Here is a 25,207-nt window from a genome sequence, read left to right on the forward strand (position 1 = left end):
ACAAAAGTATAAGTTAAACATAAAGCCATCATGATAATTTTATGCAAATCTGTTTTATGTGATCTTTGTGTTTTTTATAAAAGTTTCTCAGTTCTGTTGAGAAAATATCAATACCAGATTAAATAGCTATATTTTGGCCAAGGGCCCTAAAATGCTTACTTTAGCATTAATCTTTTATGTGGTCAAGTGCATTGCCTAATTGAGATTACCTAAACACTATGGGGAAAAAGGGCAGTATGTCTATAAACCAACAAATAATTTGGTTGTAATGTATCATAAAATAAAGAAACCCCACACATCTATACAATGAACATTATGTATCACACACTCACCCACACCGGAGTATACCTGTGTGCATGTACAGGCACACGTAGAGGCAAGGGCACACACCCAGTCATAAAACAAAGCCTAATGAGGTGCTGCTTCCAGTTCAATATTCAGCTTTGCATTTTTTTCTTTCTTCATCACATGGATAACTTTTTGTCACCTTCTCATTCTTTTTTTTTTTTTTTTAGTAATGCTTTTTATTTTTTTAATATATTTTTATTGATTTCAGAGAGGAAGGGAGAGGGAGAGAGAGATAGAAACATCAATAATGAGAGAGAATCATTAATTGGCTGCCTCCTGCATGCCCCCTACTGGGGATCGAGCCCACAACCCAGGCATGTGCCCTTAACTGGAATCAAACCTGGGACCCTTCAGTCCGCAGGCCGAAGCTCTATCCACTGAGTCAAACAGGTTAGGGCACCTTCTCATTCTTGAAGACAGTATGGAGAAGATCATTCCTCATGTTCTCCTCTTCCTTCCTCAAGTGTAACAAAATCTGCTGCTGGTGTTTTATGTAAAGACTAGAGGCCTGATGCGTGAAATCTGTGCAAGGGTAGGCCTCCGTAGCCCCAGCTGCTGTCTCGCAGCCCTGGCCGCCACTGCGACTGCATAGGCCCTTGCAGCCTGGCTTCATCTGGAAGTTCATCTGGAAGGTCGTTCAGAAGGAAGTCTGGATGGTTGTTCTGCTGTTCGGCCGTTTGGTCAATTTGCTTATTATGCTTTTATTATTATAAAAACTAGAGGCCCAGTGCATGTATTTGTGCATGGGTGGGGTCCCACAGGCACGCCCTGATCAGGGCTGATCAGCTGGGCCGGCCAGGGGGTAGGGCCGTGGGTGGTTAGCTAGCCAGCCACCCCCTGGTTGAATTCTGTGTTGAGGGGACAATTTGCATATTAGCCTTTTGCTATATAGGATAATTGACCTTTTTTGGAACTTTTGTTTGGATCAGCAACTGGGTCCTTTAATAAATTATTCCCAAGTCCATTGGTTACCACATAATTACAGTTAAAGGAACAATTCAAGAGATCTCTTGTTAATTTTTGTAGCAAAGACCCACCAGAATCAAAGGCAATGTTTTCAATACTCCATTGGTTTTGCTTCAGGCCTTCTACAATATCTTGTAAAGTATTAATATCTAATCCATCCCCTTGAATAACTTGAAGATATTCAAGGGGCAGCAAATTGTAGCCCTTTGAGTTCTTACAAATATGAGATTTCTTACTTAAAGTATCCACAACCTTTAATACAGTGTCAAGAGGATTTCCGGAATTAGGTCTGATTATTAGTGGTGCCTCTGAACTTCTTGATACTATTAAATGTCTTAGATCTTCAACCCATATTTTCCCACACCCATTATAAATGTCATAACTATTGCTGACCACAGATACAGGCACTGATGAAAACTGTGTTACTATATTTTCAAAAGCAACATCTTTTTCATGGTCTTTCCCCCAAGTTGTTATGGTACTATGTTCTGCTGCTGGAATAAAATAGCCTGGAACAGGATCTCTTGTTCCCAGTATGTATTATTGATTTCAGAGAAGAAGGGAGAGAGATAGAAACATCAATGATGAGAGAGATTCATTGATTGGATGCCTCATACAAGCACCCAGGCATGTGCCCTTGGCAAGAATCAAACCTGGGACCCTGTGGTCCACAGGGAAATGCTCTATCCACTGAGCAAAACCAGCTAGGGCACAGTATTTTTTAATTAAAACAATTCCTGTTACTCTATCCATTCCTTTGAAGTTAACCAAATAAGCAGAGCTCCTATGCCATCAGTCTCTTGGGAAGAGATTTTCTGTAGCCAAGATACATGCAACTAGTATTCCAGACCAACTAATTTACCAGATGTTTCTAACAAATATTTGGCCAATATTTTCTTCAGCTCTCTAGAATTTGTGGCCATGGTGATTGGATACCAGGACTGAACAAGAATAGTTTCAACCCAATTTGTAAGCCAATTACACTCTGGATCTGTGTTTTCCACTGTGAAGAGAACATTTCCTTTGGGAATGACAGAGCCCTCAGGGACAGCTTTTACTTCTACTGGAAGATGCCCATGGTATTTCTCAAGAATGCAATTCCATCCTTTTCATTAAATGCATCATCTGGGAAATGCTCTATGGACACCTCTTTGGTTTCCTGATCTTCTCTTTGGTCACTACTTTATCTTTTAAGTACTTATTAAGAAGGTACTACAACCCATAACATACTGTTTCCTTGCATTTCACCTTCCTTATTTTGGAGTTTTCTGTCTTCTTTTCACTGCATTCAGAGTAGGAATAATCTTTGCGTGTGTTGGGTGGGTATTGTTTATAGTGAGTAACCTTGTAGGAGTCGGTGGCCTGGAGGATGTTGAACTTGGCTTTTGCCTCAGCATTCACCTCTGGCCGGATAAAGGGGGCTTCCTGGCACTGCTGCGAGGAGGGAGAAAAAATGGGCTTCACTTTGCTCTGTCCCTTAAGTCACTTCTGGTCAGAGGGAGAGGTGAGGGGGAAAAGGAGCTCAGAGGCAAGGCCTGATGAGGGCCAGTGGCTTGAGGTGACAGGGGTGGCAGGGGCTAAGGCGCATGCAGCTGGCAGTAGGATGGCCTCACCTGAGCTCCCTGGCCTAATTTTTAGTGACCAAATGCATTGATGATACATATTTGGACCAATGGATTTTGATGTGAGAGTTGGAAACATTCATAACATTTTTTAAGTTTTTACATGGCTGCTAATCTTTAAAAAACTACCACTTGTTATGTTTTGATGTGGTATCAAAGAATATCCACAATGATCTGAAAAGGCTATTACAATGTTCTTCTGTTTTTCAACTATGCATATTTGGGATGTGGCAGAATTTTCTTTATCTACCCAGCACAACAGAAATTACAAAAGATTGAGTACAGAAGTGGATATGTGAGAATCCACTATCTTCTATTAAGGCAGACATTACAGACGTTTGTAGGAAAAATGTCACCTTTTTCAATATGGCACATGTTAGGATTTTTGGCCAGTGATGCAGACTGTGAAGGAATTCACAACTAAAAGAAGAAGTAGTTTTTACTTTTCACAAAGGGAAAGAGCCCTTGTATTATTAATCAATACATAAGCAAAGAACAAACACTTCCCTCCCCAACCCTTCTTCCCCCCTTTAAAGCCTTGTCTGCTGTTGCTAGGTGACAAGGAAGGGTTTGGGATGAAATTGAGCATTCATCAGGGGCATTGTCCATTAATCCTTCAGGAGACAGTCCGGACAGATCTCTTAAGGAGGTGTCTTATCAGTATTTTCCCTAAAGCATAGGAACCTCCATCTTGTATAAAACTGCTGTTTGAAACTCTCTGCTATTGTTAGATAGTCCCTTAGTACTGTAAACTCTGTCATAAACTCTGTCACTTTAAGACAGTCTCTTATTCTATAAAATGACTTTGTTTTTAGTTCAAATGATAGAAAATGATAAACTTCATTGTGTGACCTTGCAAGTTAGCCATCAAATGTAATAGACTAATATAGACTAATACTGATAATAATTCCCATATTCTTATGACAAGTACTAACTCATTATGTATTCAAGGTTACAACTGTCTGTAACAATAACTCACATAAGAGCACTTTGTAATATCTGCAAACAAAGAAGCTCAAAAAGTATAAATACGGGAGACTTCCTGTGTGTGTTGCTTAGAGATTTGGAAGAGACACCTCCCTCTAGGCCACCTGTAATAATCGACTCCTAATTAATTGACTCATTAAGGCATCTGTATCTCATTTGCTGACTTATGACATAACATCCCCAAGTCTATAAAACATGCTTAGAGTAAAAGTTATAAAGTGTTCAAAGGAAGCTTGTTTGAAGGAGAGGGGAAAAGGAAATTTTTAGTAATTATCCCTGTGTTATAAACCAGCAGGGAGGAGATGTATGCAAGCATGTAGCCTTGAGAGTAACTTGCCTTGCAGTTTGAACAGAGGGGTTGTTTGAATCAGAGGAGCTACAATCTTGGGGATTAATTACAAGGTGCTTCTCATAAATTGTGGAAGGCTACAGCAAAGGAAAAGAAAGGCCTTTTTTCCTGTCCTTACAGTACCTATTCAATATTATTTCCTTTCCTTACAGTACATATACAATATTATAGCTGAATATTACTCAGCCATAAGAAAAGAGGAAATACTGCCATTTTCAACAACATGGATGGATCTTGACAATATCACGCTAAGTGAAATAAGTCAGATAGGACACATCAATAACTATATGATTTTACTTACATGTTGTATATAACCTGAAAACAACAAATAAACAAAGAAGACAAACAGAAACTCATAGACACAGGCAAAAGTATGGTGGTTACGCGATTGAATGGGGAGTTGGGAAAGTAAAAACAGGTAGAGGGGTTCAAATGTGTGGTGACAGAAGGAGATAACTTTGGGTGGTGACCACAATGCAGAATGCAGATGACCTATCATAGAATGGTACACTTGAAACATATACATTTATTGACCAGTGTCAACCCAATAAATATAATAAAAAATTTTAAGTGCCATCTTTTTCAATGTTTTTATTTTTCAAATATAATTATTTTTTTCATTAAAATATTAATCATGTTAACATAATAGTTTTATAGTAGATTTAAGTGAATTACTAAAATAATTAAAAAGTTTTCATTTTAGCTTTTAGTATGCTAAATGTCAGTAGAAATGATTGATGTAAAAAAAAAAAAAGCCTATTGGGTATTCAGAATAATTCTTAATAGTGTAAAGAAATTGTGATAATGATGGTCTAGACCAGTGGTTCTCAACCTTTCTAATGCCTCGACCCGTTAATACAGTTCCTCGTGTTGTGGTGACCCCCCAACCATAAAATTATTTTCATTGCTACTTCATAACTGTAATTTTGCTACTATTAATGAATCATAATGTAAATGTCTGTGTTTTCCAATGGTCTTAGGCGACGCTGCTTAGGTTCTCAACCCACAGGTTTGGATTCTAGACTAAAGAATCCAAATATAATTTAGTAAGTGAGCATAGTTTTATAATCCAACCTGTACAAGTTTTGACTTAAAGCTGCATTTTGATTTGAAGGGTTTTTCAAATTTTAATTTTAAAGGAGGTTATGTGGTTATCAGACATTGTATTATTTAAAGTAATATTATTTTGAAACATTTCTAAACCTTCATTTTTATTTTATGTCTTTAAAATACAACAGAGAAAATGTAAAATAAAACAATATTTGCAAAGCTGTATGTTTTTTTTTTTCTGTGGAACATTAGTGAGTGTGTGTTTTGTTTGTTTTGTTTTTTTATTAACCATAACTATTTTCCTGAAAAAGCTAAATAAGATATGAGAATGCTGAAAAAGATGTATAACAATCTGCAATATTCCTGGTATCTTACATACACAGAATGACTTAAATGGATAAAATTTTATTTAAAAAATGTACAGGCCATTTCCATTTCAGAATGTATGTGGGTGTTAATTCACTGTAATGAGAGCCCTTGCCTATTAGTGGTAACTATAAGGTAGCATATGATGGCCACAGGTTAGTGAGGTTTAGGTTTCTGATGTCTTTTTCCCAATAAGCGGACGGTCACCATCAAGTTCCTCCGGGGCCCCTGGTCGGGTCAGGGCTTTGCTGCTCAGGTCACCTCTGTGCCTGGCCACCTGCCCTGGGTTTGGAGCCTCACTCCCTGCAGGCTGAGCTCACCCTGCCTGCCCTGCCTTCGCTGCCCCTGCTCCTGCCCAGAGTGGCCCCGAGGGTCCTCCAGCTGTGGTGGGAGACCCAGGCGGAGGGAGGACACAGTGCCCCCCTCCAGCACCTGGGACCTTGGCTGCCTGAGGGCTCCGCACTCTCAGCAGGAACGTGAGTGAGCCACCCTTCCTCCCCCGCAGCGCCCACTTTTCTCTTTCTGGGGGCGTGTTGCAGGGTGGGAAGCATTTCTCATGAAGTTACTGGGTTTCTCAAATCTCCTGTGTGAGGCGCGGCTCTTCCTGGGGAGGGGGGAAGGAAGCCAGTGCAAGCAGAACACACTCAGGGCCATGATCAAGGGTGGGCTCCCACCGCGGGCCACCACCTTGCCTCGCCCCCCTCCCTTTCCTTCCTGCCAGGCCAGTGCAGGCTGAGTGGAGCTGGCCTCCAGGGCTCTGGCCTCTGCCTCCCATGCTGTGCTCCAGAGCTGCCCACTGCCTTTCCCAGCATCTGCAGGGCTATGAGCGAGGGTGGGACCTCAAGCAAGACCCCTGCCCCTAACTTCCCTTGGCAGCCATCTTTCCCCATGGGGGCCGCTCCTTCAGGCTGGGAAGTGTGAGCTAGTCTGTGTGAGGGCAGCTCCACCTCCTTCAGGGAAGTTATTGTCTCTGGGGGTGAGCTGAGGCCTCACAGGTTGAAAGGTTGACTTGTCAGAGGCCCCAGGAAGGTGAGGTAGGATGGACAGAGCTACCAGCTGTGAATTGGTGCTGGGTCACTGCTATGTTCCAACAGTCCTGTGCTCATCCCTCTTCCTGGGTTTCTCGCCTGTCTACTGTAGCAGGAAACTGCACTGTGTAGCATGATCCAAACTTCTATTAGTTGCTTGAGGTCCGGTGCACAAAATCGTGCATGAGGGGGGTGTCCCTCAGCCCAGTCTGCATGCTCTTCAATCTGGGACCCCTCGAGGGATGTACAGCTGCCCATTTAGGCCCAATCCCAGTGGGATCAAGCATAAACAGGCCGTTGGACATCCCTCTCACAATCAAGGACTGCTGGCTCCCAACCACTTGCCTGCCTACCTGCCTGATTGCCCCTAACTGCTTCTGCCTGCCAGCCTGATCATCCCCTAACCACTCTCCTGCCAGCCTGATCAATGCATAACTACTACCCTGGTGGCCTTCTCATAAATTGTGAGATTTAACTTCCCTCCCCTGCTGGCCTGGTCACCCCCAATGGCCCTCCCCTGTAGACCTGGTCCCGCCCAACTACCCTCTCCTGCAGGTCTGGTCCCCCCGAACTGCCCTCCCCTGCAGGCCTGGTCCCACCCAACTGCCCTCCCCTGCAGACCTGGTCACCCCCAATGGTCCTCTCCTGCAGGCCTGGTCCCCCCAACTGCCCTCCTCTGCAGGCCTGGTCCCCCCCAACTGCTTTCCCCTACAGGCCTGGTCCCCAAAACTGCCCTCCCCTGCAGGATTTGTCCCTCCCAACTGCCTCCCCTGCAGGCCCGGTTCCCTCTCACCCCCCAACTGCCTTCCCCTGGAGGCCTGCCCCCACCCAACTGTTTATTAGAAGAATAATATGAAAATATCTAGAAAATCTTCCAAAAGCTTATTGGAATAATGATATAAAAATATCTAGAAAATTTTATTTTAATTGAAAAAAGGAAAAAAAAGGTAACTAGTATACATTCTTGGTATATAAAAACACAAAAAATATAATGGATACTATAATCACTTAGTAAATATTGTGTTTAAGATTTAAAGCAACTAAATCATAGTCATCCATATTACAAAGTTATATTTCTGGAGAAATAACTATTGAAGAATTTCGAAACCTTATATTGACCTGCCCGAACTTGGGCACATCAACTCAATTTTTAAACAGTGTGGAAATTTGCCATGTATAGGACAGAAATTGACTGTATTCAGAGAAACAAAAGGCCTCTAAACTATTGGGGCCTAACAAAATCTGTTATCATTATTATTTTTTCCATTCTTTTTGGTTAAAGATCTGCAATTCTGACTTTATCCGCATTCCAGAAAGGAAAAATTCAAAGAATTATAGCAATTCCTTAATTGCTATTGTAATGACAGACGTAATGTAGTGCAATAATCTCACTTTACTGGTCAATTATCTCAGGTCCAGAGAGGTTAAAGCAACTTACTCAAGGCCATCATTCTTCTAGTTAAAGGCAGAGATGAACCCAAGTCTCCCAAATACCCAGAAAAGACACAAATATGTAATAATATTGTAAAAATTATTACATACTGATGGTTTGAAATTATGTTAAGTTTCTTTGACCTTTCACACAGGAAATACCATGTGGAAAATATGACAGATTTCTTAGTGGAACGTCAGTTAATTTTGCCAGCCAGCATTACTGTGCCATTCCAGTATTTCAGTGAGGCCATAGGAAAATTGCCACTGGGGGCTTATGCAAGGGGACAAAGTCTCTCTTTCTGAAATTTCCATTCAAAGGCCTAGACTTTAAAGTTAGAAGGAGCCTAGCACCTTGACTTGATTAGCCACATTATACCACCAGGAACAATACCCTGGGGAGTAATAAACTCATGTGCCCTTTCCCTCTATGTTACTTACTTTCCTCTGCTACTCCATTTCTCTTTCTCTAAAGGACACATTATATGTTCTTTTTGAACCACTTGCTGTGAATGTCTAGGAAACAGCACAGTTAGCCTTCCACATGGTATGAATAATAAGAAACCCCTCCTCAGAGGATAATGAGAGGTACACTGAGCAAAGTTTTCAGTGGGGCCAATGCTGAGGCCCTCCAGGATTTAAGGCATCTTACTAATTCCCTTCATGCTATAAAACCACACTCTGGACATTAATTTCCAAGCCACATTACAAACCTCTGCCTGGTGTCCATGTTTCCCCTCTATCTTACTTTAAGATGAAAAGGGCAATAATTTGGAAGAAAAGTTATTTTTAAAAAGAAGAAACAGTTGTCTGAAAGTTTTCAAGGAAGTGTCTCAAATTCTACAGGATTTTCATTTAATCTACAGCACCCAGAAATGCCCCAGGAATCCCTTCCAGTCAACGGGGCTTCTGGACCTGGTGGACATTCCTCTTGGTTCCTCCTGGGAACTTGCTGGAAAGTTCCATTTTCTGGGCAGGAAATCAGTCAAATCTGATGAAACCTGGCACAGGGGAGTCCAGCATCAGCCCCAAACTCCCATGGAGCTGGGTCAAGTGCGGACATCAGTGGTGGGATCTTGGGAAGCGGGTCTAGGAGGAGGTGGGGGCGTGTGTTCCTCTGAAACGCTGTGTGGGGTCTGGGACCCCAGGGGCTTGACACACGTTGAGGGGACAGCCCCAGGGTGTTGGCTGCAGCTCCCATTGCTCCCAGGCCTGCCTGCAGTGCTTACATCCAAGGCTGTGGGGGACCTGGTGGGGAGTGGGCAGGGTGCTGGTCGGCCTTGGGACTCCTGCTGGGTAGGCAGAGAGGTGGATGAACTAGGCTGCACCCGGCTGAGGTCCCTGCCCCGGGGAGAAAGTGGTGTCAGCGCTGCTTCTCATCCTGGTACAAGGGGGACAACTGGTTGGAGAGACACCAGGAGAAATGCAGAAGGAGAACCACTGGGAAAATCAGGGCTGATCTGCCCTCCTCATTGGATTTGTACCTCTTTTCCTCTTACTTGCCACCTCTACACCACAACCTAATAACCTTGAAGAAAAGAGGTGTTTTATTCTTGTTTGTTTGTTGTTTTAAAACTCTGGTAAAAGTTGTGTCTTCCTGGATCATCCCTCCCTTACTTATGCCAAGCGCCCCCTTCTCTCAGGAGTGACACTTGGTGAATTGACCCTTCTTTGTGTGTTTTTTTCTTTGTTTGTTTTTAAATTTGGGAATATTGGGGGCAAGGCAGGAGCCTACCTCTAGGGTTAGGACTACACCCTGCTCTGGATTTGATATCCCTTTTATTAAGGTTATGGTATACACCCATATCCTTTAGGCAGGAAATTCCAATAATAGCAAATCAGCAAGAATTTACATAAGATTAACAGGTGGAGACTGCATCAGCTACCAACGTCTCAACTAAACAATGAGTCATTAGCTCCCACCTTTCAGAGCAATTAAGGTTGACCAGCCTTCAGGATTCCCTGTCCACATCTCTCTATTAGTGACAATGATTGGTTTCTGGCATCTCCCCCATTTTTTTTCCTTTAAAATATCTTGCATCTGCCGACCAGAAATAAACATATAAGAACAAAAAAGGTGTGAGTCCCAATTTCAATGTCCAACAGTTCTGAGTCCCAGTTTCAATGTCAAACAGTTCCTAATGTGTACATGTCAGCAATGATATCTGGATGGTGGACAATGGTGGTAATGCAGGTCTGACCCTCTCTGGTTTGGTCCTGGGCAACCTGCAGCAACACACAACTGCTGAGTGCTAGCATGGCAAGGCGTCGTCAGAGTCTTCCATCTCTGGACTGTTTCTCCTCTTGTCTTCGTGGTTGGAGCAGACCTGTCAATTCCTCTCTGTTGCAGGAATCCACATGGTCTTGGAGTTGTTTTCTGAAAATATACAAACATATTATTGATCAAAAGTTAACAAAGGAATCTTTTCTATAAATTTGACTTGGGATCCTTTTTATTTTTTGCCCAAACGATTTTCCTTTGGCTTATTTTGACACCATGTGTGTTTTTCATGGCTGTTTTGCTGTTAGCATTACAAATAAAAATTAGTTTTCAAAGTAAAAATTTTTTCTCGATGTAATTTACTGACAGGATATTTTTTCCTTACATAATATTACTCCACTACCTCCCTTTTTTATTTAATTATTATGAGACTTTTAGAAAATTATTATAATGCAGTCTTGATAACTTTAAATTTTAATTCTTTGCACAAAAATATGACTGCATTAGGTTCATTGCATGTTAAGCAATTTTACCATGAGATGAACTACTGATAGAAATTTTAGTTAATACTTTAGGAACAGCTTTTTGTCCAGCACAATTAAATTTTCTTGAATATTTACTTATTTCAATTAGCAAATTTAAATTAATTTGAAACTTGACTACTATTTTAACATCAAATTTAATACTCTAACAACAATCTTAGTTTACCCTGTAAATATTACTGGAAAGGATTATTTGAATCCTTGAGTAGGCCTTGAGCATTTCTAGTGTTCGGCTGGATTTAGATATAGGGCAGCTGCTGTCGGCCAAGTCTCTGTTGCCTGGTCCCAATCTGAGCTGGGCCAAGTCTCTGTCTGTTTCCTGGGTCCCAATCTGAGCTGGGCCAAGTCTCTGTCTGTTTCCTGGGTCCCGATCTGAGCTGGGCCAAGTCTCTGTTGCCTGGGTCCCGATCTGAGCTGGGCGTGAGAAGCTAAGCAGCCATGGGAGCAGGAGACCTCCCTCAGAAAGGGCGAGGGTTCAAGCCCCTGCAATGTTGGGGGGGTGAGGGTCTGTGCCCCACCTCTGTTAACCCCCAAGTTCTCTCCTGATGGCCCCTCTGTGACTGTGCCTGTCTTAGGTTGTTCCTTTTCTGAGGAAGCTTACCTGTCTCTGGCTAACCAGCCATCCTCCGGGACCAAGCAGGGTGATGTGAGGTTTAGTTCTGTCTCCTTGGTAGCCTATGTCCCTGTGGCCTCCACACCTAGCACCTGCCTTGGTATCCCCTCGCCTGCTGGCAGCGCCCCATAACTGATCACATATCTTGGGGAACCCAGGTTTCTTCCCCAGGGAGGGCCCACCTCACACCATAGGGTGAGAGATAGATCCATGGTACCAGCCACCACGAGGCTTCAACCTCAGCATGAACAGAAAGCTCAAGCAACAGCTGTGGGCAATTGAATTGTGAGAAGAGGGACCCCCTTGGCAAAATGGGCAAGAGGGGCCAATATAGAATGCTCAAGTGCCTTCCCAGGGGGCCTTCCACACAGTGGAAGGGATTAAATCCTTTCATGTCCTTTTTAAATTGCTGCCAAAAGTTAAAAGAATTAGTTTGTAAGTTTATTTGGGATAAATGTACAATATGCTGTTGTAAAATATCAAAAATTATTATGACATTGTGGAATAATATCATGTAAGGATATTCTTTGCTCTAGCCCATGGCAATTCAATTTCAAACTGGCTGTCAATTTCTTTTTGTATCGACAAGGTCTTAGTAACTTTCTTAGAATACTTAATCAAATTGCTTACACAGATATTGGCTTTTCTTTTAGCTAAAAACCTTGATTAGAATTTTAAAAGCTAATTTATTTTGAATTCCTAATTATTAGAGAAAACACATTTTATTTTCTCAAAAATAAGTTGTTATACTTTAGGCATATGATTACCACAACCACATTTTTTTCCCCAATTTAATTTGCATTTTAAAATTTTAAAGTTGGCAGGTCAAATATTTATCATTTTGTCATTTCAAAATATCTAAACCTTTAACTTTATCCTACATAATAAAATGGTAATGTGTAAATTACCATCACTCCGCTACGCCCACGATTGGGCCAGCAGGAGGCGCAGGAGGTGCAGGGGGCGGGACTCAGGGTGGCCGGGGTAGCTGATTGGGCCAGCAGGACGCTGAGCTTGCGGCGCCAGTGGCGCCGCGAGCTCAGCGTCTGTGTCATGGCTGCGCCGGAGGCTTTCGGAAGGCCTGGTGCACCGGCGGACAGCCGGCCAGCTCCCCAGCGATCAAAAGCCAAAGCGGGGGAGCTGGCCGGCTGTCTGCTCTGGCACAAGGCCTTTCGAAAGCCTCCGCCGTGCAGGAGGCTTTCGGAAGGCCTGGTGCACCGGCGGACAGCCAGCCCGCTGGTGCACCAGGTGCATGATTAAATCATGCACTGGGCCTCTAGTTATTTATATAATTAAGCAAACTTCAAAAATAATGTTTTGCTGCCAAAAGAGTTTGGAGCAAGTTTGTAGCCATTCAAATGCAAATTACCACATTCCTTAGCAAACTGGGAGAGTGGGCTTCCATATTGGATCTCCACATGCCTCCCTTTCCCCACATCCTGCTTGCTTGGGAAAGTTTCAGCAACAGATCTGGCTGAATTTCTTTTCATGCATAATAGATAGACAGATCTTAATTTTTTTCTTTCTTTTTTGCTTTCCATAGTAATCACTAGCACCCAATCTGGCCAAGAAGTGCATGTCTCTGCGAGTTCTTTTATAATTTTTAAATGAAACCTTAAGTAATCTCATTGCAGGAGAGCAGATAGCACTGCCCTCTGCTGACACCTTTGAATTTCTCTGCACCAGAAGTGGTTTCAGCAGTGGAGTTTCATTTCTTATTACAGATTTTAAATTCCAAACTAAGATTTTAATTTGAACAAGAAACCACATTCCTTAAGCATGCAAACAAAAATTCTACAATAAAGTTTACTTTATATTTATAATCTAATTCTTCCCCATTAGCCTGGCTGAAAAAGATGTTCCCACCCTACTTACAGATCCGGTTTCTGTAGCTGGCAGTGGGCTTTGGGTGCGGTGAATTTCCCTCACCTTTTTTCGGTGAATTTTCCACACCTTTTCTCAGTGTATTTTTTTCCTTCCTTCATGCTAGGCAAAAAATATCATCTCCTCCAGGTGTCCCACATTAGGCGCCAGATGTTAGAACCCCTTTCACATCCCGAAGGATTCAGGGTTACGGTTCAGGGTTTGGGTTCTGGAGAAGGCAGCACACAAATGAAAAGAGACTAGAAAAGTATTAATTTGGGAATATTGGGGGCCAGGCTGGAGACCACCTCTATGGGGAGGACTACCTGACCCTTCTTTGTCACCTCAATATATTAGTGGAAGATGGCAAAGGGATTTGGGGCCAGAAGATGGTTTGACCACAGCCTGAGGACCAGATTTCCTTTTAAACTGTCTTCCTAACTTTTTACTTCAGCTCTTTCAATGCTTCCTCTGTCTGGCCAGCTGTGCAAATGCCCCTTCTTGGCTGTGTGCATCCCACCTGGGGCAGGCAGCATCAGAGTGGGGAGGGGAGTGGCCCACGCATTCCTCCTGAGCCTGGGGTGGGGACTCACCTGCTGTTCCTTTGCCTTCTGTTTGGAGTTCAGCTTGCCTTTGCAGGAACCTGGGAATGGGTGGAGGGATTGGAGTAGGGGTGGGGACAGGTGCACTCAGCAGAGGCCATTATTTAAGGACCAGATTGACACCTTCTCACCTCTAAAGCTTAACCACACTCAGATGGCAGGTGAGGCTGTAGCCCCTCACATATTTGGTGGAAATCCAAAATGGTAATGGCATGAGCCCTAGGAGTGGGGTGGTGGGGTGTGAGGGGTAGGGATGGAACTGGTGTTAGGCAATACCTATTTAATTCACATATGGAATTACCCTTTGACTCAGAGATCACATTTCTAAGAATGTATTACAAAGATAAATGGATGAAAAGAAGTAATGCATATGCACAGGGCCCTTCTGGGTCCTCCTATTTTTAACAGCCAAGGACTGAGTGGAAATAACTCCAGTGGCCTTGGGGAGGGGAGTCTCCTGAGAGAATGTGGGGAGATCTGAAAATATAGCAGTGAAAATCCATTACCATTTGTGAATAGGGTACAAATCCCCTGTATAGCTGTCTTCATGTATTTCTATGTGGAGAGGTGGTGGATACATAAAGATATAAATTAGACATATAAGTTAGGCAATTTCATAGTTCAGTCATTTAGTTAATGAGAAACTATTAAGCATCTACTCTTCTAAAAGCAATGAAGGTAAATTGTGAAGAAAATAATTGCTTCTCACATGGATGGCACATTTTATTTGGGAGAAAGTAGACAATATACAGATATTTAACAGGTCCAGTGTGAACAAAAAAGTGACCACATACTAAACGTGACAAGCTCACGGAGGTGCACGGCTGGCCTTACAAACTCTGAGACCTAAAGTAACCACACAGTGTTATCAATGGAAGTGGGTATCCCCTTCCCCACTGGGTGCTTGGAGTTGGGTCCTTATAATATCTGGAGAAAAATAAATTTCTGAGACTCACGTGGGAGGAGGAGTGATTTGCATCCCTGGGTTTGCAAAGTCCCATTTCCCTCCATCCAGGCCTGGGAAATGTGCAGCTGGGGACTCAGCAGAGCCTGAAGCAGAGCCAGTGTCCAGAGTTTGCTTTCCATGGTGCAGCTGGGTCCTACATAACATCAGGCTACCTGCAGTCCATTAGTCCATCGTGTGTGGGGTCCACACGGCCTTGGCTTATGTGGGCAAATGCAGGATCATGAAGTCCCGCAGGCCAGGAGCGCGGGCCTAGCAAGAGAGAGAACTCCTTTGTTTGGGAGGTCAGTGTCTCAAATCCCCTCACACTTGCAGTGGCCACACTTATTGTAACCAGTGACCCGATCCCAGGTGTTCCTGACAGTTCCCTAATTCACTGAGCCGTGACTGGGCGTGCATCTACGCCTCCCCTGTGCAGTCCCTTCCCCCTGCCATCTGCGGGGAATAGCCCTGGGAGTGTTAACTTGCAGTTTCCTGGCAAAGCTGCACAAATGACATGCCTATAAAATGTGGCCTTCCCTTTGCTCCTCCCCAGTTATTTATACTGGGTTTATTACAGTGGTATCACTGATGCAAAAAGAAGCCGACCATTTATGGATGAGAACAGAAAACCCAAACACAAAAAACACAACCTGAGATTTTAATGCACAATAAAGTGACATTTTAAACTAGGTGAGAAAAGGTGGTTTGTGACAGGTGAAAAAGTTATTAAACATTAACACCATGCTCCAAAATAAATCTTGGATTGATTAAACATTTATTTGGGGGAAATAAAACATAAGTGTAAGAGGTGAGCCAAAGAGAAGGTTAAGAGGAATGTAGAAAGGGGTTTCATTTCATCAGGAGAACAGGAACTGGTTTCCCACAAATTTACACTTGGAGACACATATTTCCACAATCTCTGAAGCCATGAAAACATCCGCCTGTTTTTGCATCAGGTACATTCCCTGGAGTTTGGCTGGGGCACAGAGGGATGAGGAAGAGAAATAAACTGAGTCACAAGGAGATTTAGAGATGTTTTTAAGGGGAGTTTTCTGGAGGACTAGACCTCGAGCATCTTGAAGTTCCACACCACCCTAGCCCTGGTCTTAGGCAAAGACTGCTTTTTCACGGGGCTGAGTAACCTTTGTAAGCGTCTGGAAACACTTAGCCAACTCGCAGGGAGGTTTGAACAGAACCCACCCCTGCCCACAGGCAGTTCCTGACATTTGAGGGGTTTGGGCCTTGGGCAGGGGCTCTGGCTGCCCTTGACCACAAGGCTCTGTGCACATGGGCAGTGATGTCAGAGGCTGTTGCTTGGTTACTATGATTCTGAGCTGGGAGATGCTGAACTTCCAAACTGTCAAACTGCCGAACTGCCCTGCCTGAGTGCTGTGGCGTGAGGTGGTGGCTAGAGAGCTGGTTTTGGGCTCAGTCGGCGCGACAAGCGGAAGGAAAGTGAAGCTTTTATAAAGCCTGGACTCTCCACCAGGAAGATGTCTTCTTTCTGGAGAGATATGTCATGGGGGGCAATGGTGTTCCCCAGCAGTGGGGCAAAGCCCTACGATATCGGCGGGGCGGTGGTCTCCCCTCCCAGGGGGGCGGTGGTCTCCGCTCCCAGGGGGGCCGTGGACCCTACCAGCCCGGGAAGCAGTGGCATGGAAGCCAAAAGGCCCAACTTTCGAGACAAAGATATGAATGCGATCCACAGAGCTGCCAAACAGGGCAACCGCTGGAGAGTGAAGCAAATCCTCTTTTTCGGGATAAGTGACCTGCATGCAAGAGATAAGATGAGCAGGTAACAGGGACTTGGAGACTGGGGGCCAGGGGTGCACTGGGAGGAGGCGGTGGGTCTGGGAGGTGCTCTCTTGCCTGGCTCAGCGGCTGGAGAGCAGCCTCCTGTCAGCCAGGGCGCGGGGCTGACTTCCCTCCCGGGCCCCGCAGCCCCTCCCTGGTGGACACCTGACCTGGGGTCTAGCGCTCAGACCAACTTTCTGAGAAAAAAACAAAACAAAACAAAACAACAACATAAGAATAAGGTGACCAGACGTCCCGCTTTTGGCGAGACAGTCCCGATTTTTAACCATTTGTCCCGCGTCCCTCGGTGTTTAAAAAAGTCCAGATTTTTTAAAAGAATGCACCACAAGCTAGGGAACGGCGGGAGAACGGGAAGGGAATATACGGTTTTCGGAGGCCATGTGGCTATTTAGCCAGGATATGAGTTTTATATTATTTTTGTTAATTTTATAATGTTAAACTTTAATAATAACAAATAATTGTTGAGAACTGATTATTGAGAACTGCTTATCAAAGTTCGCATTGTTGATCAGTTGTTAGAATTCAACCACCGTTGTTTGGAATTAATCTACTAAAAAAATTCACTCAAATGAGAAATATGCCAAAGAATAAAATAATACTATACATAATTTTTTTATTTATTATATTTGTAAATTGTACTTATGTTGAAATTTAAAAATATATATTACAATACTATTTTTGCGTTCTATGAAAATTTTTGTTGCTCCATATAGACCAAATTTTTAATCAAGAATCTCCCCGCCCGCCTCCCCCTCCCCCCCACTGGTCAATGGTGTCCCGCTTTAACAATGTTAAAATCTGGTCACCTTACATAAGAACCCACTCACAATTCCTCCTACACAACATTTTACCGACAACTTTTTAAAAAACATATATTTCTTATTGATTTTTTCCAGAGAGGAAGGGAGAGGAATAGAGGGTTGGAAACATTGATGAAAGAGAAACATTGATCAGCTGCCTGCTGCACACCTGCAACCAAAGCACATGCCCTTGACTGGAATCGAACCCGGGATACTTGAGTCCACAGGCTGATGCTCTATCCACTGAGCCAAACCAGTTAGGGCTATACTGACAACTTTTAAGAGATTTAACTACATATCAATAATTGAAATGAAATTGAGCAGCAGAATTTTGCTTCATTGAAATATCTTTATAAAGTGATAGTAATAGTAATAATGATACTACTATTATTTAACAATTATTGAGCCGATTTTTTGTGTGTGCTAGGAACTATAGTAAACACTTTGCATAGATTCTCATTGAAGCAAACAGTGGTGTCCTGGGAGATAATTATTTTTATCTCCATTTTGTTGATGAGAAAAATTGAGGCCAAGTGACAGCTAATTAGTGACAGTTAAAATAGGATCAGACCCAAGTTGAGCTGAATTCCCAGGTCATCCTCTCTATTCATATAGGCTGCTCCTTCATTAATGTGGTGAGTAAAAAGAACTAATAAATATTGTACCGTTTTCAGAAGAAAATGAAATATTTGTTTTGAAATCATAGGGATAAATGCTTACAGTGACATGGATAATGTATGTTTTGAGATAGTGCCCTCTATGTTCCTAAAGCGTCCTCTGACTTCCATAGGACTGCTCTCCATGTGGCTTGTGCCTATGGCCGTACAAGGATGGTGAGACTCCTAATAGAGAGACAATGCCAACTGGACCTCACTGACATTGAGAAAAAGACAGCTCTGATTCAGGTATGTACTCGCAAACTATGTAAGCATGACATGGGGTTGATTTAATTACTTAGAATAAAAATGGATTTATCTCATTGACTATAAGTCATTGGTGAAAGACATGAGATGGGTTGATTTAATTACTTAGAATAAAAACCAATTCATCTTATTTAACTAAGTGTCATTGGTGAAACTTGTGGAATGTTTACTTTGATTCCTAAAACATATAATCTATTTCTTGGCATAATACTGACAGGCCCTACAATACCACAGTACGAAATGTGCAACTCTTCTGCTAGACTCTGGTGCCGATCCAAATATAATGGACAAAGATGGCAACACTGCTCTGCACTATGCTGTCCTTGGTCACAATAAAGCTATAGTGGAAAAGCTGATTTCGTGCAAGGCAAATATTGAAGTGAAAAACAAGGTATAGCTCAAGTAACCTTATTAAATATTTGAAATACATGTTTTTAGTTTAGTTACAAGCACTTTTAAAAATATATATATTTTGAGAGAAGAAGGAAGAGGGAGAGAGAAACATCAATGATGAGAGAGAATCACCCATTGGCTGCCTCCTGCACATCTCCTACTGAAGATTGAGCCCCCAAATCCGGCATGTGCCCTGACCTGTCATCGACCCTGACCTCTAGGTTCATGAGTCTACACTCAAACACTGAGCCACACCAGCTGGGCACAAGCATTTTCCTTCTCACATACATATATTGAATGTAATAGATCAGGCCCCGCCACCATGGAAACAACTCCAAAGCCCAGTCAGGGGGCTGGGGGAATGTAGTGTCCATGAAGGGGCCAAGCTCTGCCTCCCAGCTACCCTTCCACCCCAGAAGGAAGAGCTTCCTGTTAGTGCCTGGGAGTGGGAAATAGACTCAGAGACCACTAAGGACGGAAGGCCTGGGGGAGTGAAGTGATGCTGGGGACTGGCTGCTATGCTGGCAGGGCCTTAGGAATGGTGCTGCTGGGGGTGGGTGGGAAGAGGCAACCTCATACCCCTCAAGGGGAGCTGGGTGAGTGCAAGCGGGGAGAGGAAGCCCCAGTCCACAGGCAACAAAATAACAACAGGATACCATGATAGGAACAAAGATTCTTGGAACCCGTACTGTAAATGTTGGAAGTGAGATTTGGAGAAGGATGTTGCAGTTAATCTGTTGAAGAGGCAGTGGAGGGCATTTTATTTTATTTTTTTAATATACTTTATTGATTTTTTACAGAGAGGAAGAGAGAGGGATAGAGAGTTAGAAACATTGATGATGAGAGAAACATTGATCAGCTGCCTCCTGAATACCCCCTACTGGGGATGTGCCTGCAACCAAGGTACATGCACTTGACCTGAATCGAACCTGGGACCTTTCAGTCCACAGGCCGACGCTCTATCCACAGAGTCAAACCGGTTTTGGCAGTGGAGGGCATTTTAAAGGGAAGAACAGCCAGTGACTGCACAGGGGTGAGAAGAAAGGGGCTCCTCCTTTTTTAATCCTCACCAGAGGATAGTTTTCCCCATTGATTTTAGAGAGAGTGGAGGGAGGGAACAGATGAGAGAGAGAGAGAGAGAGAGAGAGAGAGAGAGACCCCTGTGAGAGAGAGACATGGATTGGGTGCCCACTCATGGACCCCTCTGGGACTGGGGATCAAACCTGCAACCCAGGGACTTGCCTTTGAATGGGAATCTAATTCTCAGCCCTTCCATGTGCGGGCTGACACTCCAGCCTTTGCATAACACTAGCCAGGGCAAAAGGGGCTACTTTTTATTTACTTTCTATATTATATGTGTAAGTTCAGAGTATCTTTCATAATTTTTAATATCCAATTTGGATATATGTAATTTCTTAAATTAGAAATTGTTTTTGCTGCTTTACAGAGTGACCTCACACCACTTGCACTTGCTAAACTTGCAAACAATGAGAAAATGCTGGAATTATTAGTAAGCAGAGTTGCAAAGGACGATCAGAGGTACAATATTTTGTTCTTTTTAAAATTTTATTTGGAGAGTACATTTATTAAAGCTGGGGACAGTGAAACAGGCAGATCTTCAGATAGAAGAAGCGGGTGTTAGTTGGAACCATCCTTAGCTGCCAGAGATTCAGATAATGCCGCAGGAGAAGACCAGACGTTCTTTGCTCCTTTGTTACCAGATCTGTACTCCAAGGTCACCCTATCCCATGGAGCATCTTTGTTTAAGGAATGGAGGGTCCCATAAGGCCTTTTCAGACTAGTCAGCACCAGCTTGCCTGAGGCTCCATAATTGAGGTTGGCCCCTCAAGTGATCTCTTTGCCATAACAAAGAAACTTTACCTCAGGTTTCAAAATTTAAATTATGCCTCACCTGGAAGCCAGTCAACAGGAAGCTCTGAATCAAAAGGAAGTTATTGGTCCTTAAAATTGCTAAGGGCCCAGCCATAACTCATCAGTATCCATGGGTGACCAGTAGGATTGCGTCTTCCAAGCCAGTTAGGGTGGACAGGGATAGTACGCGTCATTCTCCTAAAGATCTGCTGGCTCACAGTGCGAGCAGGTAGAGAAGGAACAGTTGTCCTGGATTCTGTTAGTTTCTTTTCTGCTGCTGGTGATTCGTTGCAGAAATACAGGGAGCATGGTGCTGTCTGACTGCAGGAGGCTACCTGTTTATACAGACACTCAGCTGCCAGTGACATGGCTTCTGAGAGGCCCTGAGATACAGACCACCACTTGAGGACAGGTGACAGCCAGAATTCATAACATCTTCTGAAAACTGCAACATTTGAATGTTAGAAACCATGAATATCCCACACTGGGTTTGATTTGGTATTCCAACATAGTTTCAACAAATAAAATTCATAACTAGATTTTTTTCTTTGCTTCATTATTTTTCTGAGCATATCATTTTGCTGTATTATGTCATTTCATCCTAACAACCTTCTTAAATAAGGTAGTAAGATTCTTATTTTGTAGCGGAGAACCTTGAGCCAAAGAAAAATTACTCATTTGAGAACAAATGGCTGTGGGTTATAGAATTAGGATGTGTGAGTTCAAGACATTTGTGATATGTCAAACTAACTCTAATTGATTCACTGCCCTCAAATCATTATTGCTACACCTTTTTTTAAATTACCTCCTTCATAAAACAATTGTAGAACTTATAAATTTAAAGTGTATGGTATAGTTAAAGTTTTAATATTAGTTTTGATATTATGTGAAATATTCTATGAATTTAGTATATTTGGAAAATATTTTTGTATTAATATTAAGAGAGTAATATTATTTATCACCAATTTTTGTACATAGGAAGCAACAACTAACTTCTGAAAATAAAAAAGAAAGAAGACCCCGAAAATCCCAATGGTGCAGTCTTGGTAAGACTTTAAATAGTGAATTATTCTTGGTGCCCCTACCATAGATGAAGTAAGAGTAGGGAAGTTTTGATAATGAAAGAACACTGAAAAAAATACCAAACAATGTGTAAGTTGCATATATAGTTTTTCTCAATCTCTTTCTTAATGGCATAGTATTCAGTATTATTAACTAAGTTAATTGCAGGTAATTTAAAATCTGGTGCAATATTATTTGAAAAGAAATTCATTTATTTAGACCTAACTTTTAAAATCCTGTATGATACCTTTATGTAAAAAACAAAACAAAAAAAGATGATACTTTAGGATATTGTATGTTTTTACTATATTCACATGATAGCAAATTGGACTTGTTCTAAAAATGAATCTTAGCTTTAGTATTTATAGTGAATGGATTACATTTAGTAAATGAATACTTGGTATTACATAGTGATTTGTCTCACTAAAAAAATAAAACTAGGAATGCAACAATACTTTCCCTGTACCGCAAAAGAACGGCAAACCATGAGTCACAGCAGTTAGCCAGGGTGCAACATCCCAATGAGATTGTTTCTTAAAGATTTCTAGCCATAGTATTGAAGTCAGAAAGGCAAGGCTTGTTGAGAAGCATGGCGGGTTTGACATAGTATACCAACAAGATCTCACTATTATCAACTTCATTGCTCAGAAGTCAAAACAGAATGCGATATGTTGACTTCATTAGTTGGATAATTGTAATTTCTTTAGAATATACAATACTCTGTTGCCATTGGCCAGAAGGTAATCATAATAAATATTCCAAGAGCCCAACATGGGACTCAGAAATGATAATAAAAGTACAGAGGTGTTTCACAATAACAAAAATGCCAGTGTGCTACCCAGATGTGGCACCTAGTTTGTTGTACAATTGGAACTGTTTGAGGACACCTTGGACTTAGTGGACCTTTATTAAAGGACTTGTGTAGGTTGAGTTTGCAAGTAATAGGAAACACAAGGATGGAATAGTACTTTGACCTTGGAGGTTCTCATAAAATGAGAGAGTTGTCCCCAGGTTTATTTCTGTGTGTTTTTTTAAACCAAAATTGCAGAGAAAATGTAAAAAATAAGTCAATCATTTGTCCACTTAATAATGGTCTGCTATTTAACTCTCAGGTGTATTTTAGGTGCTAGGTGTTATTCTTATGTTGCAGAATGGAAACAGTTTAACAACACAGTCCTTCCGCTCTAAGAACTTATTAATATCATTGTCATTTCTGCTATTTACATTACTTTATTCAGTGCTACTAGGTGCCAGAGAACACTAGGAGCTTGTAATTATCCTTGTTTATTCTTTTGTATTGGTGTGTAATGTGTGCCAGCCTCTTTAAGTTCATGATGAGAATTAGAGTTTTGAAAATGTCGGTGAGGCCTTGGCCAGATAGTTCAATTGCTTAAAGCATTGTCCCTGATAAGCCAAGGTTGTGGTGTTGCTGCCTGGTCAGGGCACATTCCAGAATCTCCCAATGAATGCAACAATAGGTGGACTCAATATTCCACTTCTCTAATGGATTTCTTAAAAATTTAAAAGAAATAAAAAATGTAGGGGTGTTTTATTTTTTTAGAATATATTTCATTGACTTTTTACAGAGAGGAAAGGAGAGGGATAGAGAGCTAGAAACATCGATGAGAGAGAACCATCCATTCAGCAGCCTCCTGCACACTCCTTCCTGGGGATGTGCCCACAACCAAGGCACATGCCCTTGATTGGAAATGAACCTGTGACCCTTGAGTCCGCAGGCCGATGCTCTCTCCACTGAACCAAACCAGTTAAGGCTGGGTGTGTTTTAAAGTAAGCATGCATATTGCAAATAAGTTTGCCAGGCAATTCAATCCTGTTTAGTTGGGGGAATTGTCAGTGCGATGTTTTCATTTTCTTTATTGGAATGTTCATGCTATAGAACCTGTTGTCAATATTAGGGCTTGGTATTTTCTATTCTGAGTCAATAGGATTGTTGCTTGTTCCATATTATTTTCTGACATCATTGTTTCATTTATCCTTTTCTTGCCTTTATTCCAAGAGCTACAGATCTACAGAAATCTCCAAAGTCAACACAAACAAAAAAAAAATCAAAGACATGTGTTCTGTGAAATCAGCTTCTGATTGTAATCATGTATAGCATATCAACCCAAATAATAACAATTTCACATAATGAAATTTTGTTACAGGTTCCTAAACCCACACCTTGGTTTGCTTATTCACTAGAAAAATTTACAGGACTCAGCATATAGTTGTGTTCATACCTGAGATTTATTACTGTGAAAGACCAAAGTAAAATCAGCAAAGAGCAAAGGTTTGTGTGTGACAAAGGGTGGAGGACACAGGCACAAATTTACAAGAGTCCTCTTCCTGTGGAGTTAGCAGGAGGTGCTAAGTTACTCCTGTGTCAAATTCTGACAGCACATGTGAAACAATGTCATCTACCAGTCTTGTTAGTCAGTGCCAGGTTTTCATGGCATGCTAGTCATATAAGCATCTTTCCCATAGCCTGGATCTAAATTCTAGATTTCCAAAAGGAAAGCAAGTGTTTAGCACGAACCCCATTGGTTGTATAAAGTATTTAGGCACAGGGGGCCACTCTTCTCAGTTAGGGAAAGGTGGAATCCCTCCCCAGATTCAGGTTTTTAGACTCCAACTGAAGGGCAGCCATTTAAGCAGGATTTTCTAGGGATAGCAGTCTTGGGCCTGCTGCATGAAAATTTTCTGCACAGCAGTTATAGCCCTGACTGAACTTTTGGCGTTGACTTAAAAATTTATCTTTAAAGCAAGCAATATGACAATATAATACGGTATTGGTTTCAGTTACATCATTCATAATTGCTTATAATGCTGGTTACTTTGGTGGACTCATGGTGAGTATTTAATAGGTATTTGTACATAAATTACTGGTGCAATATTAGGCAATGATAAGCTTTCCTTTTTATCCGATTAATGTTTCAAGATAATTTTTAGATAAAATAAGCATAATAATTTCTGATTTAAAATTAGAATAAAAAGTGTATGTTATTTATATTGCCCTCAGTCCATATTTATAATTATAAAGCAAGATATTCAATCATATTTATCAGTTATTTTCTTTCCCAAGTATACAATTGGAATTATTGATTTTATCTATGTCTTTCCATATGTTTTACTGAATTTTGGGGATGATACCCATATTCTGATACTTGGATCTTTATGTTAATTTCTAATGTGACTGTGTGTTAAAATAACATTAATATATTGCTACACAGTATGGTAACAGCAGATTCACCTTTTGTAAATAAAAGTTAATAAGCCTTATTTTTGGAGCAGTTTTAGGTTCACAACAATATTGAATGGAAAGTACAGAGTGCCTATAACCCCATAACCCCTCAGCCCCTATACCCACAGCTCATTTTTGACATCCTGCACCTGAGAGGTTCATTTATT

General features: G+C 41.9%; 1 pseudogene across 1 annotated transcript; it reads right to left on the reverse strand.

Moving 5' to 3' along the window:
• Positions 1 to 408: 408 nt before the first annotated feature.
• LOC307094691 (nicotinamide phosphoribosyltransferase-like) lies at positions 409 to 15,896 on the reverse strand (annotated as a pseudogene). The gene is made up of 6 exons: positions 15,827 to 15,896; positions 13,980 to 14,029; positions 2,028 to 2,748; positions 1,243 to 1,847; positions 749 to 848; positions 409 to 487 (listed from the first exon to the last, which is right to left on the reverse strand). The product of its transcript is annotated as a nicotinamide phosphoribosyltransferase-like (transcript).
• Positions 15,897 to 25,207: the final 9,311 nt, after the last annotated feature.

Source organism: Cnephaeus nilssonii, assembly GCF_951640355.1.
Source record: "Cnephaeus nilssonii genome assembly, chromosome: 23".
Taxonomy (NCBI): Eukaryota; Metazoa; Chordata; class Mammalia; order Chiroptera; family Vespertilionidae; genus Cnephaeus; species Cnephaeus nilssonii.